We start from the raw sequence: 17033 nt of genomic DNA, 5'->3' as shown, positions 1-17033 counted from the left end.
GGGGGTACTGATGTAGCTTCGGAGCAGGAGCAGAGAAACAGAACAACCCAGTAGAACAGAACATGCTGTTGATTTTATGAGATACTGTAATACTTTAAAAAACAACTCTCTGTTGTTAAAATGGAAGGCTGAGATCTGAAGACTGGTGTTAGCTTTACGAGCTATTGCCTTGGCTTTAGCTCAGAGGACAAACACAATCCTACGGCACACAGAAAACCTGTGGTTTAAATAGATTTAAAACCTTCAATCCCAGGTTGTATGGCCTGCAGGAGACCAGGGTTTGAATCTAGGTTGATGGCACTCCTTGCCTCCAGACAACTTGTGTAGGTTCTCCGTCCCTTCTCTGTTGAAGTCACATGGGCTCTGAGCCAATGGAAGTTGGCCAATCCAGTGGTAGTGTATAATGGAGTTAGTAACTTAACGAATGCTCAAGGTCCCTTAATACACTTGGCCTTATTAGAGTTGACTTAGCTAAAGTGGCTTAAAATGTAGAGATTACAGGCCTACAGGGCAGAGGCCATCTGGTTAGGTCGTAGAGCAGAGCAGGTGTTCTAGCATGGTAAGGACCAGGGAAGGTAGTGTTGGTGTCATGACCAGGTAAGGACCAGGGAAGGTAGTGTTGGTGTCATGACCAGGTAAGGACCAGGGAAGGTAGTGTTGGTGTCATGACCAGGTAAGGACCAGGGAAGGTAGTGTTGGTGTCATGACCAGGTAAGGACCAGGGAAGGTAGTGTTGGTGTCATGACCAGGTAAGGACCAGGGAAGGTAGTGTTTAGAGTAAGGACCAGGGAAGGTAGTGTTTATTGTAAGGACCAGGGAAGGTAGTGTTTAGAGTAAGGCCCAGTCATGACCAGGTAAGGACCAGGGAAGGTAGTGTTTCGAGTAAGGACCAGGGAAGGTAGTGTTTAGAGTGTGGACCAGGGAAGGTAGTGTTTAGAGTGTGGACCAGGGAAGGTAGTGTTTAGAGTAAGAACCAGGGAAGGTAGTGTTTAGAGTGAGGACCAGGGAAGGTAGTGTTTAGAGTAAGGACCAGGGAAGGTAGTGTTTAGAGTGAGGACCAGGGAAGGTAGTGTTTAGAGTGAGGACCAGGGAAGGTAGTGTTTAGAGTGAGGACCAGGGAAGGTAGTGTTTAGAGTAAGGACCAGGGAAGGTAGTGTTTAGAGTAAGGACCAGGGAAGGTAGTGTTTAGAGTAAGGACCAGGGAAGGTAGTGTTTATTGTAAGTACCAGGGAAGGTAGTGTTTAGTGTAAGGCCCAGTCATGACCAGGTAAGGACCAGGGAAGATAGTGTTTCGCGTAAGGACCAGGGAAGGTAGTGTTTATTGTAAGGACCAGGGAAGGTAGTGTTTAGAGTAAGGCCCAGTCATGACCAGGTAAGGACCAGGGAAGGTAGTGTTTAGAGTAAGGACCAGGGAAGGTAGTGTTTAGAGTGAGGACCAGGGAAGGTAGTGTTTAGAGTAAGGACCAGGGAAGGTAGTGTTTAGAGTGAGGGAAGCAGATTTAGAGTAAGTAAGTAGTAAAGAAGACAGAGAAAATGAGATCAGTGTTCTTCAGGATATGTCATTGTAGTCTGTCAGTGCTTTAGGACTTGACAAGGTTTGTGGTGTGTTGCTGACTAATAACAGGCAGAGACAGACCAATATACTGGGGACCTCTGATATGGTTCAGAGTTTCTATTTTGAGTGGAACATCCCTGGACATTGTCAACATGACAACAACAAAAACATCCTCATACAACCATTATACAACATGACCATGATGTCACCAAATACCTCAGAATAACGTCATCGTAACCTGTTTTTGTTTGCTGGGTCAATGTACAGTATTCTGCAATGGGAACACTTGAGTGCTTTGGTAGATGCTCATGGACACATTCAAGTACTTGTCATTGTTGACCTCTTGAGGACAGCTCTGGTGCGGTTTTCACTGTGCAGCTTTACACAGATGTAGGATCATCATTTGATCACTTTTTTGTTGCTGAAAACGTGTAGTGTATTCAAAGGTTTAAAGTGGCTTCTAAAGTTTGCAATTTTCACTTTAAAGTGTCAGACTTGATTTAACGTAAAATGTATCAACCCCTACCAAAAATGTCCATTCATTATAATCCACATAATAATTCACATTTTCGTGTTGCTGCAGGATTATTTTCATGCTGTAGCAAACTGGCTCAAATGAAGATCCTACATCTGTAGATATTGATTCAATGGATTCAATAGGTTTGGTAAGGCTAAGGGTTGGTGAAGATGTTTGATGAACATGTTTTCTGCAGAACTTGAACAGAGTTAAGTATTGACAACTGTTTTATAAACACTCCTTGTCCCTTTGAGAACGACTCTATTGCTCTATAAATATATAAATTCAACAGGTTAGGAAAGGCTTGCAGATGACATTCAATGTGCACTTCTCCTACAGAACCTGAAACGTGAACAAAATAGCTGAGAGCAGGATTACATGGTTCAGTCTGGAGGTGTTGAGTCCTTGGCCCAGGGAACACTGGTTTTCTTCTGACATGAACGTGTTGAAACCCCTCTCAAACCATCACTTTCAGAATGTACTATAAAGGACTGTTCTCTTTCCAGACCCCCTCATCTGACTCATCAGCCAGACACTATAAAGGATGGTTCTCCTTCCAGACCCCCTCGTCTGACTCATCAGCCAGACAGTGTTTAAGGACTGTTCTCTTTCCAGACCCCCTCACCTGACTCATCAGCCAGACAGTGTAAAGGACTGTTCTCTTTCCAGACCTCCTCATCTTACTGATCAGCCAGACAGTGTTTAAGGACTGTTCTCTTTCCAGACCCCCTCATCTGACTCATCAGCCAGACAGTGTTTAAGGACTGTTCTCTTTCCAGACCTCCTCATCTTACTGATCAGCCAGACAGTGTAAAGGACTGTTCTCTTTCCAGACCTCCTCATCTTACTGATCAGCCAGACAGTGTAAAGGACTGTTCTCTTTCCAGACCTCCTCATCTTACTGATCAGCCAGACAGTGTAAAGGACTGTTCTCTTTCCAGACCTCCTCATCTTACTGATCAGCCAGACAGTGTTTAAGGACTGTTCTCTTTCCAGACCCCCTCATCTGACTCATCAGCCAGACAGTGTAAAGGACTGTTCTCTTTCCAGACCTCCTCATCTTACTGATCAGCCAGACAGTGTTTAAGGACTGTTCTCTTTCCAGACCCCCTCATCTTACTGATCAGCCAGACAGTGTTTAAGGACTGTTCTCTTTCCAGACCCCTCATCTGACTCATCAGCCAGACAGTGTAAAGGACTGTTCTCTTTCCAGACCTCCTCATCTTACTGATCAGCCAGACAGCGTTTAAGGACTGTTCTCTTTCCAGACCTCCTCATCTTACTGATCAGCCAGACAGTGTTTAAGGACTGTTCTCCTTCCAGACCCCCTCATCTTACTGATCAGCCAGACAGTGTTTAAGGACTGTTCTCTTTCCAGACCCCCTCATCTGACTCATCAGCCAGACAGTGTAAAGGACTGTTCTCTTTCCAGACCTCCTCATCTTACTGATCAGCCAGACAGTGTTTAAGGACTGTTCTCTTTCCAGACCCCCTCATCTTACTGATCAGCCAGACAGTGTTTAAGGACTGTTCTCTTTCCAGACCCCCTCATCTGACTCATAAGCCAGACAGTGTAAAGGACTGTTCTCTTTCCAGACCTCCTCATCTTACTGATCAGCCAGACAGCGTTTAAGGACTGTTCTCTTTCCAGACCTCCTCATCTTACTGATCAGCCAGACAGTGTTTAAGGACTGTTCTCTTTCCAGACCACCTCATCTTACTGATCAGCCAGACAGTGTTTAAGGACTGTTCTCTTTCCAGACCCCATTGTCTGACTCATCAGCCAGACACTATAAAGGATGGTTCTCCTTCCAGACCCCCTCGTCTGACTCATCAGCCAGACAGTGTTTAAGGACTGTTCTCTTTCCAGACCCCCTCACCTGACTCATCAGCCAGACAGTGTAAAGGACTGTTCTCTTTCCAGACCTCCTCATCTTACTGATCAGCCAGACAGTGTTTAAGGACTGTTCTCTTTCCAGACCCCCTCATCTGACTCATCAGCCAGACAGTGTTTAAGGACTGTTCTCTTTCCAGACCTCCTCATCTTACTGATCAGCCAGACAGTGTAAAGGACTGTTCTCTTTCCAGACCTCCTCATCTTACTGATCAGCCAGACAGTGTTTAAGGACTGTTCTCTTTCCAGACCCCCTCGTCTGACTCATCAGCCAGACAGTGTTTAAGGACTGTTCTCTTTCCAGACCTCCTCATCTTACTGATCAGCCAGACAGTGTAAAGGACTGTTCTCTTTCCAGACCTCCTCATCTTACTGATCAGCCAGACAGTGTTTAAGGACTGTTCTCTTTCCAGACCCCCTCATCTGACTCATCAGCCAGACAGTGTAAAGGACTGTTCTCTTTCCAGACCTCCTCATCTTACTGATCAGCCAGACAGTGTTTAAGGACTGTTCTCTTTCCAGACCCCCTCATCTTACTGATCAGCCAGACAGTGTTTAAGGACTGTTCTCTTTCCAGACCCCCTCATCTGACTCATCAGCCAGACAGTGTAAAGGACTGTTCTCTTTCCAGACCTCCTCATCTTACTGATCAGCCAGACAGCGTTTAAGGACTGTTCTCTTTCCAGACCTCCTCATCTTACTGATCAGCCAAACAGTGTTTAAGGACTGTTCTCTTTCATGACCCCCTCATCTTACTGATCAGCCAGACAGTGTTTAAGGACTGTTCTCTTTCCAGACCCCATCGTCTGACTCATCAGCCAGACACTATAAAGGATGGTTCTCCTTCCAGACCCCCTCGTCTGACTCATCAGCCAGACAGTGTTTAAGGACTGTTCTCTTTCCAGACCCCCTCACCTGACTCATCAGCCAGACAGTGTAAAGGACTGTTCTCTTTCCAGACCTCCTCATCTTACTGATCAGCCAGACAGTGTTTAAGGACTGTTCTCTTTCCAGACCCCCTCATCTGACTCATCAGCCAGACAGTGTTTAAGGACTGTTCTCTTTCCAGACCTCCTCATCTTACTGATCAGCCAGACAGTGTAAAGGACTGTTCTCTTTCCAGACCTCCTCATCTTACTGATCAGCCAGACAGTGTTTAAGGACTGTTCTCTTTCCAGACCCCCTCATCTGACTCATCAGCCAGACAGTGTAAAGGACTGTTCTCTTTCCAGACCTCCTCATCTTACTGATCAGCCAGACAGTGTTTAAGGACTGTTCTCTTTCCAGACCCCCTCATCTTACTGATCAGCCAGACAGTGTTTAAGGACTGTTCCCTTTCCAGACCCCCTCATCTGACTCATCAGCCAGACAGTGTTTAAGGACTGTTCTCTTTCCAGACCTCCTCATCTTACTGATCAGCCAGACAGTGTTTTAAGGACTGTTCTCTTTCCAGTCCCCCTCGTCTGACTCATCAGCCAGACAGTGTAAAGGACTGTTCTCTTTCCAGACCTCCTCATCTTACTGATCAGCCAGACAGTGTTTTAAGGACTGTTCTCTTTCCAGACCCCCCCGTCTGACTCATCAGCCAGACAGTGTAAAGGACTGTTCTCTTTCCAGACCTCCTCATCTTACTGATCAGCCAGACAGTGTTTAAGGACTGTTCTCTTTCCAGACCCCCTCATCTGACTCATCAGCCAGACAGTGTAAAGGACTGTTCTCTTTCCAGACCTCCTCATCTTACTGATCAGCCAGACAGTGTAAAGGACTGTTCTCTTTCCAGACCTCCTCATCTTACTCATCAGCCAGACAGTGTAAAGGACTGTTCTCTTTCCAGACCCCCTCATCTGACTCATCAGCCAGACAGTGTAAAGGAATGTTCTCTTTCCAGACCTCCTCATCTGACTCATCAGCCAGACAGTGTAAAGGACTGTTCTCTTTCCAGACCTCCTCATCTTACTGATCAGCCAGACGGTGTAAAGGACTGTTCTCTTTCCAGACCTCCTCATCTTACTCATCAGCCAGACAGTGTAAAGGACTGTTCTCTTTCCAGACCCCCTCATCTGACTCATCAGCCAGACAGTGTAAAGGAATGTTCTCTTTCCAGACCTCCTCATCTGACTCATCAGCCAGACAGTGTAAAGGACTGTTCTCTTTCCAGACCTCCTCATCTTACTGATCAGCCAGACGGTGTAAAGGACTGTTCTCTTTCCAGACCTCCTCATCTTACTGATCAGCCAGACAGTGTAAAGGACTGTTCTCTTTCCAGACCTCCTCATCTTACTGATCAGCCAGACAGTGTAAAGGACTGTTCTCTTTCCAGACCTCCTCATCTTACTGATCAGCCAGACAGTGTTTAAGGACTGTTCTCTTTCCAGACCCCCTCATCTGACTCATCAGCCAGACAGTGTAAAGGACTGTTCTCTTTCCAGACCTCCTCATCTTACTGATCAGCCAGACAGTGTTTAAGGACTGTTCTCTTTCCAGACCCCCTCATCTTACTGATCAGCCAGACAGTGTTTAAGGACTGTTCTCTTTCCAGACCCCCTCATCTGACTCATCAGCCAGACAGTGTAAAGGACTGTTCTCTTTCCAGACCTCCTCATCTTACTGATCAGCCAGACAGTATTAAGGACTGTTCTCTTTCCAGACCTCCTCATCTTACTGATCAGCCAGACAGTGTTTAAGGACTGTTCTCTTTCCAGACCCCCTCATCTGACTCATCAGCCAGACAGTGTTTAAGGACTGTTCTCTTTCCAGACCCCCTCATCTGCCTCATCAGCCAGACAGTGTAAAGGACTGTTCTCTTTCCAGACCTCCTCATCTTACTGATCAGCCAGACAGTGTAAAGGACTGTTCTCTTTCCAGACCCCCTCATCTTACTGATCAGCCAGACAGTGTTTAAGGACTGTTCTCTTTCCAGACCCCATCGTCTGACTCATCAGCCAGACAGTGTAAAGGACTGTTCTCTTTCCAGACCTCCTCATCTTACTGATCAGCCAGACAGTGTTTAAGGACTGTTCTCTTTCCAGACCCCCTCATCTGACTCATCAGCCAGACAGTGTAAAGGACTGTTCTCTTTCCAGACCTCCTCATCTTACTGATCAGCCAGACAGTGTTTAAGGACTGTTCTCTTTCCAGACCCCCTCATCTTACTGATCAGCCAGACAGTGTTTAAGGACTGTTCTCTTTCCAGACCCCCTCATCTGACTCATCAGCCAGACAGTGTTTAAGGACTGTTCTCTTTCCAGACCTCCTCATCTTACTGATCAGCCAGACAGTGTTTTAAGGACTGTTCTCTTTCCAGACCCCCTCGTCTGACTCATCAGCCAGACAGTGTAAAGGACTGTTCTCTTTCCAGACCTCCTCATCTTACTGATCAGCCAGACAGTGTTTTAAGGACTGTTCTCTTTCCAGACCTCCCCGTCTGACTCATCAGCCAGACAGTGTAAAGGACTGTTCTCTTTCCAGACCTCCTCATCTTACTGATCAGCCAGACAGTGTTTAAGGACTGTTCTCTTTCCAGACCCCCTCATCTGACTCATCAGCCAGACAGTGTAAAGGACTGTTCTCTTTCCAGACCTCCTCATCTTACTGATCAGCCAGACAGTGTAAAGGACTGTTCTCTTTCCAGACCTCCTCATCTTACTCATCAGCCAGACAGTGTAAAGGACTGTTCTCTTTCCAGACCCCCTCATCTGACTCATCAGCCAGACAGTGTAAAGGACTGTTCTCTTTCCAGACCTCCTCATCTTACTGATCAGCCAGACGGTGTAAAGGACTGTTCTCTTTCCAGACTTCCTCATCTTACTGATCAGCCAGACAGTGTTTAAGGACTGTTCTCTTTCCAGACCCCCTCATCTGACTCATCAGCCAGACAGTGTAAAGGACTGTTCTCTTTCCAGACCTCCTCATCTTACTGATCAGCCAGACAGTGTTTAAGGACTGTTCTCTTTCCAGACCCCCTCATCTGACTCATCAGCCAGACAGTGTTTAAGGACTGTTCTCTTTCCAGACCTCCTCATCTTACAGATCAGCCAGACAGTGTTTAAGGACTGTTCTCTTTCCAGACCCCCTCATCTGACTCATCAGCCAGACAGTGTAAAGGACTGTTCTCTTTCCAGACCTCCTCATCTTACTGATCAGCCAGACAGTGTTTAAAGACTGTTCTCTTTCCAGACCTCCTCATCTTACTGATCAGCCAGACAGTGTTTAAGGACTGTTCTCTTTCCAGACCCCCTCATCTGACTCATCAGACAGTGTTTAAGGACTGTTCTCTTTCCAGACCTCCTCATCTTACTGATCAGCCAGACAGTGTAAAGGACTGTTCTCTTTCCAGACCTCCTCATCTTACTGATCAGCCAGACAGTGTTTAAGGACTGTTCTCTTTCCAGACCCCTCATCTGCCTCATCAGCCAGACAGTTTAAAGGACTGTTCTCTTTCCAGACCTCCTCCTCTTACTGATCAGCCAGACAGTGTAAAGGACTGTTCTCTTTCCGGACCCCCTCATCTTACTGATCAGCCAGACAGTGTTTAAGGACTGTTCTCTTTCCAGACCCCCTCATCTGACTCATCAGCCAGACAGTGTAAAGGACTGTTCTCTTTCCAGACCTCCTCATCTTACTGATCAGCCAGACAGTGTTTAAGGACTGTTCTCTTTCCAGACCCCCTCATCTGACTCATCAGCCAGACAGTGTAAAGGACTGTTCTCTTTCCAGACCTCCTCATCTTACTCATCAGCCAGACAGTGTAAAGGACTGTTCTCTTTCCAGACCTCCTCATCTTACCCATCAGCCAGACAGTGTAAAGGACTGTTCTCTTTCCAGACCTCCTCATCTGACTCATCAGCCAGACAGTGTTTAAGAACTGTTCTCTTTCCAGACCCCCTCATCTGACTCATCAGCCAGACAGTGTTTAAGGACTGTTCTCTTTCCAGACCTCCTCATCTTACTGATCAGCCAGGCAGTGTTTAAGGACTGTTCTCTTTCCAGACCCCCTCATCTGACTCATCAGCCAGACATTATAAAGGACTGTTCTCTTTCCAGACCTCCTCAACTTACTGATCAGCCAGACAGTGTTTAAAGACTGTTCTCTTTCCAGACCTCCTCATCTTACTGATCAGCCAGACAGTGTTTAAGGACTGTTCTCTTCCAGACCCCCTCATCTGACTCATCAGACAGTGTTTAAGGACTGTTCTCTTTCCAGACCTCCTCATCTGACTCATCAGACAGTGTTTAAGGACTGTTCTCTTTCCAGACCCCTCATCTGCCTCATCAGCCAGACAGTTTAAAGGACTGTTCTCTTTCCAGACCTCCTCCTCTTACTGATCAGCCAGACAGTGTAAAGGACTGTTCTCTTTCCGGACCCCCTCATCTTACTGATCAGCCAGACAGTGTTTAAGGACTGTTCTCTTTCCAGACCCCCTCATCTGACTCATCAGCCAGACAGTGTAAAGGACTGTTCTCTTTCCAGACCTCCTCATCTTACTGATCAGCCAGACAGTGTTTAAGGACTGTTCTCTTTCCAGACCCCCTCATCTTACTGATCAGCCAGACAGTGTTTAAGAACTGTTCTCTTTCCAGACCCCCTCATCTGACTCATCAGCCAGACAGTGTTTAAGGACTGTTCTCTTTCCAGACCTCCTCATCTTACTGATCAGCCAGACAGTGTTTAAGGACTGTTCTCTTTCCAGACCCCCTCATCTGACTCATCAGCCAGACATTATAAAGGACTGTTCTCTTTCCAGACCTCCTCATCTTACTGATCAGCCAGACAGTGTTTAAAGACTGTTCTCTTTCCAGACCTCCTCATCTTACTGATCAGCCAGACAGTGTTTAAGGACTGTTCTCTTTCCAGACCCCCTCATCTGACTCATCAGACAGTGTTTAAGGACTGTTCTCTTTCCAGACCTCCTCATCTGACTCATCAGACAGTGTTTAAGGACTGTTCTCTTTCCAGACCCCCTCATCTGACTCATCACCCAGACAGTGTAAAGGACTGTTCTCTTTCCAGACCTCCTCATCTTACTGATCAGCCAGACAGTGTTTAAGGACTGTTCTCTTTCCAGACCCCCTCATCTGACTCATCAGCCAGACAGTGTAAAGGACTGTTCTCTTTCCAGACCTCCTCATCTTACCCATCAGCCAGACAGTGTAAAGGACTGTTCTCTTTCCAGACCTCCTCATCTGACTCATCAGCCAGACAGTGTAAAGGACTGTTCTCTTTCCAGACCTCCTCATCTTACTGATCAGCCAGACAGTGTTTAAGGACTGTTCTCTTTCCAGACCCCCTCATCTTACTGATCAGCCAGACAGTGTTTAAGGACTGTTCTCTTTCCAGACCCCCTCATCTGACTCATCAGCCAGACAGTGTTTAAGGACTGTTCTCTTTCCAGACCCCCTCATCTGACTCATCAGACAGTGTTTAAGGACTGTTCTCTTTCCAGACCTCCTCATCTGACTCATCAGACAGTGTTTAAGGACTGTTCTCTTTCCAGACCCCTCATCTGCCTCATCAGCCAGACAGTTTAAAGGACTGTTCTCTTTCCGGACCCCCTCATCTTACTGATCAGCCAGACAGTGTTTAAGGACTGTTCTCTTTCCAGACCCCCTCATCTGACTCATCACCCAGACAGTGTAAAGGACTGTTCTCTTTCCAGACCTCCTCATCTTACTGATCAGCCAGACAGTGTTTAAGGACTGTTCTCTTTCCAGACCCCCTCATCTGACTCATCAGCCAGACAGTGTAAAGGACTGTTCTCTTTCCAGACCTCCTCATCTTACCCATCAGCCAGACAGTGTAAAGGACTGTTCTCTTTCCAGACCTCCTCATCTGACTCATCAGCCAGACAGTGTAAAGGACTGTTCTCTTTCCAGACCTCCTCATCTTACTGATCAGCCAGACAGTGTTTAAGGACTGTTCTCTTTCCAGACCCCCTCATCTTACTGATCAGCCAGACAGTGTTTAAGGACTGTTCTCTTTCCAGACCCCCTCATCTGACTCATCAGCCAGACAGTGTAAAGGACTGTTCTCTTTCCAGACCTCCTCATCTGACTCATCAGCCAGACAGTGTAAAGGACTGTTCTCTTTCCAGACCTCCTCATCTTACTGATCAGCCAGACAGTGTAAAGGACTGTTCTCTTTCCAGACCCCCTCATCTTACTGATCAGCCAGACAGTGTTTAAGGACTGTTCTCTTTCCAGACCCCCTCATCTGACTCATCAGCCAGACAGTGTTTAAGGACTGTTCTCTTTCCAGACCCCCTCATCTGACTCATCAGACAGTGTTTAAGGACTGTTCTCTTTCCAGACCTCCTCATCTGACTCATCAGACAGTGTTTAAGGACTGTTCTCTTTCCAGACCCCTCATCTGCCTCATCAGCCAGACAGTTTAAAGGACTGTTCTCTTTCCGGACCCCCTCATCTTACTGATCAGCCAGACAGTGTTTAAGGACTGTTCTCTTTCCAGACCCCCTCATCTGACTCATCACCCAGACAGTGTAAAGGACTGTTCTCTTTCCAGACCTCCTCATCTTACTGATCAGCCAGACAGTGTTTAAGGACTGTTCTCTTTCCAGACCCCCTCATCTGACTCATCAGCCAGACAGTGTAAAGGACTGTTCTCTTTCCAGACCTCCTCATCTTACCCATCAGCCAGACAGTGTAAAGGACTGTTCTCTTTCCAGACCTCCTCATCTGACTCATCAGCCAGACAGTGTAAAGGACTGTTCTCTTTCCAGACCTCCTCATCTTACTGATCAGCCAGACAGTGTTTAAGGACTGTTCTCTTTCCAGACCCCCTCATCTTACTGATCAGCCAGACAGTGTTTAAGGACTGTTCTCTTTCCAGACCCCCTCATCTGACTCATCAGCCAGACAGTGTAAAGGACTGTTCTCTTTCCAGACCTCCTCATCTGACTCATCAGCCAGACAGTGTAAAGGACTGTTCTCTTTCCAGACCTCCTCATCTTACTGATCAGCCAGACAGTGTAAAGGACTGTTCTCTTTCCAGACCTCCTCATCTTACTGATCAGCCAGACAGTGTTTAAGGACTGTTCTCTTTCCAGACCCCCTCATCTGACTCATCAGACAGTGTTTAAGGACTGTTCTCTTTCCAGACCTCCTCATCTTACTGATCAGCCAGACAGTGTAAAGGAATGTTCTCTTTCCAGACCTCCTCATCTTACTGATCAGCCAGACAGTGTTTAAGGACTGTTCTCTTTCCAGACCCCTCATCTGCCTCATCAGCCAGACAGTTTAAACGACTGTTCTCTTTCCAGACCTCCTCCTCTTACTGATCAGCCAGACAGTGTAAAGGACTGTTCTCTTTCCGGACCCCCTCATCTTACTGATCAGCCAGACAGTGTTTAAGGACTGTTCTCTTTCCAGACCCCCTCATCTGACTCATCAGCCAGACAGTGTAAAGGACTGTTCTCTTTCCAGACCTCCTCATCTTACTCATCAGCCAGACAGTGTAAAGGACTGTTCTCTTTCCAGACCTCCTCATCTGACTCATCAGCCAGACTGTGTAAAGGACTGTTCTCTTTCCAGACCCCCTCATCTGACTCATCAGCCGGACAGTGTAATGGACTGTTCTCTTTCCAGACCTCCTCATCTGACTCATCAGCCAGACAGTGTAAAGGACTGTTCTCTTTCCAGACCTCCTCATCTTACTGATCAGCCAGACAGTGTAAAGGACTGTTCTCTTTCCAGACCTCCTCATCTTACTGATCAGCCAGACAGTGTAAAGGACTGTTCTCTTTCCAGACCTCCTCATCTTACTGATCAGCCAGACAGTGTTTAAGGACTGTTCTCTTTCCAGACCCCCTCATCTGACTCATCAGCCAGACAGTGTAAAGGACTGTTCTCTTTCCAGACCTCCTCATCTTACTGATCAGCCAGACAGTGTTTAAGGACTGTTCTCTTTCCAGACCCCCTCATCTTACTGATCAGCCAGACAGTGTTTAAGGACTGTTCTCTTTCCAGACCCCCTCATCTGACTCATCAGCCAGACAGTGTAAAGGACTGTTCTCTTTCCAGACCTCCTCATCTTACTGATCAGCCAGACAGCGTTTAAGGACTGTTCTCTTTCCAGACCTCCTCATCTTACTGATCAGCCAGACAGTGTTTAAGGACTGTTCTCTTTCCAGACCCCCTCATCTTACTGATCAGCCAGACAGTGTTTAAGGACTGTTCTCTTTCCAGACCCCCTCATCTGACTCATCAGCCAGACAGTGTAAAGGACTGTTCTCTTTCCAGACCTCCTCATCTTACTGATCAGCCAGACAGTGTTTAAGGACTGTTCTCTTTCCAGACCCCCTCATCTTACTGATCAGCCAGACAGTGTTTAAGGACTGTTCTCTTTCCAGACCCCCTCATCTGACTCATCAGCCAGACAGTGTAAAGGACTGTTCTCTTTCCAGACCTCCTCATCTTACTGATCAGCCAGACAGTGTTTAAGGACTGTTCTCTTTCCAGACCTCCTCATCTTACTGATCAGCCAGACAGTGTTTAAGGACTGTTCTCTTTCCAGACCCCCTCATCTTACTGATCAGCCAGACAGTGTTTAAGGACTGTTCTCTTTCCAGACCCCTCATTGTCTGACTCATCAGCCAGACACTGTAAAGGACTGTTCTCCTTCCAGACCCCCTCATCTGACTCATCAGCCAGACAGTGTTTAAGGACTGTTCTCTTTCCAGACCCCCTCACCTGACTCATCAGCCAGACAGTGTAAAGGACTGTTCTCTTTCCAGACCTCCTCATCTTACTGATCAGCCAGACAGTGTTTAAGGACTGTTCTCTTTCCAGACCCCCTCATCTGACTCATCAGCCAGACAGTGTTTAAGGACTGTTCTCTTTCCAGACCTCCTCATCTTACTGATCAGCCAGACAGTGTAAAGGACTGTTCTCTTTCCAGACCTCCTCATCTTACTGATCAGCCAGACAGTGTTTAAGGACTGTTCTCTTTCCAGACCCCCTCATCTGACTCATCAGCCAGACAGTGTTTAAGGACTGTTCTCTTTCCAGACCTCCTCATCTTACTGATCAGCCAGACAGTGTAAAGGACTGTTCTCTTTCCAGACCTCCTCATCTTACTGATCAGCCAGACAGTGTTTAAGGACTGTTCTCTTTCCAGACCCCCTCATCTGACTCATCAGCCAGACAGTGTAAAGGACTGTTCTCTTTCCAGACCTCCTCATCTTACTGATCAGCCAGACAGTGTTTAAGGACTGTTCTCTTTCCAGACCCCTCATCTTACTGATCAGCCAGACAGTGTTTAAGGACTGTTCTCTTTCCAGACCCCCTCATCTGACTCATCAGCCAGACAGTGTAAAGGACTGTTCTCTTTCCAGACCTCCTCATCTTACTGATCAGCCAGACAGTGTTTAAGGACTGTTCTCTTTCCAGACCTCCTCATCTTACTGATCAGCCAGACAGTGTTTAAGGACTGTTCTCTTTCCAGACCCCCTCATCTTACTGATCAGCCAGACAGTGTTTAAGGACTGTTCTCTTTCCAGACCCCATCGTCTGACTCATCAGCCAGACACTATAAAGGATGGTTCTCCTTCCAGACCCCCTCGTCTGACTCATCAGCCAGACAGTGTTTAAGGACTGTTCTCTTTCCAGACCCCCTCACCTGACTCATCAGCCAGACAGTGTAAAGGACTGTTCTCTTTCCAGACCTCCTCATCTTACTGATCAGCCAGACAGTGTTTAAGGACTGTTCTCTTTCCAGACCCCCTCATCTGACTCATCAGCCAGACAGTGTTTAAGGACTGTTCTCTTTCCAGACCTCCTCATCTTACTGATCAGCCAGACAGTGTAAAGGACTGTTCTCTTTCCAGACCCCCTCATCTGACTCATCAGCCAGACAGTGTAAAGGACTGTTCTCTTTCCAGACCTCCTCATCTTACTGATCAGCCAGACAGTGTTTAAGGACTGTTCTCTTTCCAGACCCCTCATCTTACTGATCAGCCAGACAGTGTTTAAGGACTGTTCTCTTTCCAGACCCCCTCATCTGACTCATCAGCCAGACAGTGTTTAAGGACTGTTCTCTTTCCAGACCTCCTCATCTTACTGATCAGCCAGACAGTGTTTTAAGGACTGTTCTCTTTCCAGACCCCCTCGTCTGACTCATCAGCCAGACAGTGTAAAGGACTGTTCTCTTTCCAGACCTCCTCATCTTACTGATCAGCCAGACAGTGTTTTAAGGACTGTTCTCTTTCCAGACCCCCTCATCTGACTCATCAGCCAGACAGTGTAAAGGACTGTTCTCTTTCCAGACCTCCTCATCTTACTGATCAGCCAGACAGTGTTTAAGGACTGTTCTCTTTCCAGACCCCCTCATCTGACTCATCAGCCAGACAGTGTAAAGGACTGTTCTCTTTCCAGACCTCGTCATCTTACTGATCAGCCAGACAGTGTAAAGGACTGTTCTCTTTCCAGACCTCCTCATCTTACTCATCAGCCAGACAGTGTAAAGGACTGTTCTCTTTCCAGACCCCCTCATCTGACTCATCAGCCAGACAGTGTAAAGGACTGTTCTCTTTCCAGACCCCCTCATCTGACTCATCAGCCAGACAGTGTAAAGGACTGTTCTCTTTCCAGACCTCCTCATCTTACTGATCAGCCAGACAGTGTTTAAGGACTGTTCTCTTTCCAGACCCCCTCATCTTACTGATCAGCCAGACAGTGTTTAAGGACTGTTCTCTTTCCAGACCCCTCATCTGACTCATCAGCCAGACAGTGTAAAGGACTGTTCTCTTTCCAGACCTCCTCATCTTACTGATCAGCCAGACAGTGTTTAAGGACTGTTCTCTTTCCAGACCTCCTCATCTTACTGATCAGCCAGACAGTGTTTAAGGACTGTTCTCTTTCCAGACCCCCTCATCTGACTCATCAGCCAGACAGTGTTTAAGGACTGTTCTCTTTCCAGACCCCTCATCTGCCTCATCAGCCAGACAGTGTAAAGGACTGTTCTCTTTCCAGACCTCCTCATCTTACTGATCAGCCAGACAGTGTAAAGGACTGTTCTCTTTCCAGACCCCCTCATCTTACTGATCAGCCAGACAGTGTTTAAGGACTGTTCTCTTTCCAGACCCCCTCATCTGACTCATCAGCCAGACAGTGTAAAGGACTGTTCTCTTTCCAGACCTCCTCATCTTACTGATCAGCCAGACAGTGTTTAAGGACTGTTCTCTTTCCAGACCCCCTCATCTGACTCATCAGCCAGACAGTGTAAAGGACTGTTCTCTTTCCAGACCTCCTCATCTTACTGATCAGCCAGACAGTGTTTAAGGACTGTTCTCTTTCCAGACCCCCTCATCTTACTGATCAGCCAGACAGTGTTTAAGGACTGTTCTCTTTCCAGACCCCTCATCTGACTCATCAGCCAGACAGTGTTTAAGGACTGTTCTCTTTCCAGACCTCCTCATCTTACTGATCAGCCAGACAGTGTTTTAAGGACTGTTCTCTTTCCAGACCCCCTCGTCTGACTCATCAGCCAGACAGTGTAAAGGACTGTTCTCTTTCCAGACCTCCTCATCTTACTGATCAGCCAGACAGTGTTTTAAGGACTGTTCTCTTTCCAGACCTCCCCGTCTGACTCATCAGCCAGACAGTGTAAAGGACTGTTCTCTTTCCAGACCTCCTCATCTTACTGATCAGCCAGACAGTGTTTAAGGACTGTTCTCTTTCCAGACCCCCTCATCTGACTCATCAGCCAGACAGTGTAAAGGACTGTTCTCTTTCCAGACCTCCTCATCTTACTGATCAGCCAGACAGTGTAAAGGACTGTTCTCTTTCCAGACCTCCTCATCTTACTCATCAGCCAGACAGTGTAAAGGACTGTTCTCTTTCCAGACCCCCTCATCTGACTCATCAGCCAGACAGTGTAAAGGACTGTTCTCTTTCCAGACCTCCTCATCTTACTGATCAGCCAGACAGTGTAAAGGACTGTTCTCTTTCCAGACCTCCTCATCTTACTGATCAGCCAGACAGTGTTTAAGGACTGTTCTCTTTCCAGACCCCCTCATCTGACTCATCAGCCAGACAGTGTAAAGGACTGTTCT

Source organism: Oncorhynchus nerka, linkage group LG26, assembly GCF_034236695.1.
Source record: "Oncorhynchus nerka isolate Pitt River linkage group LG26, Oner_Uvic_2.0, whole genome shotgun sequence".
NCBI lineage: Eukaryota > Metazoa > Chordata > Actinopteri > Salmoniformes > Salmonidae > Oncorhynchus > Oncorhynchus nerka.
Note: the sequence above shows the minus strand (reverse complement) of the source record.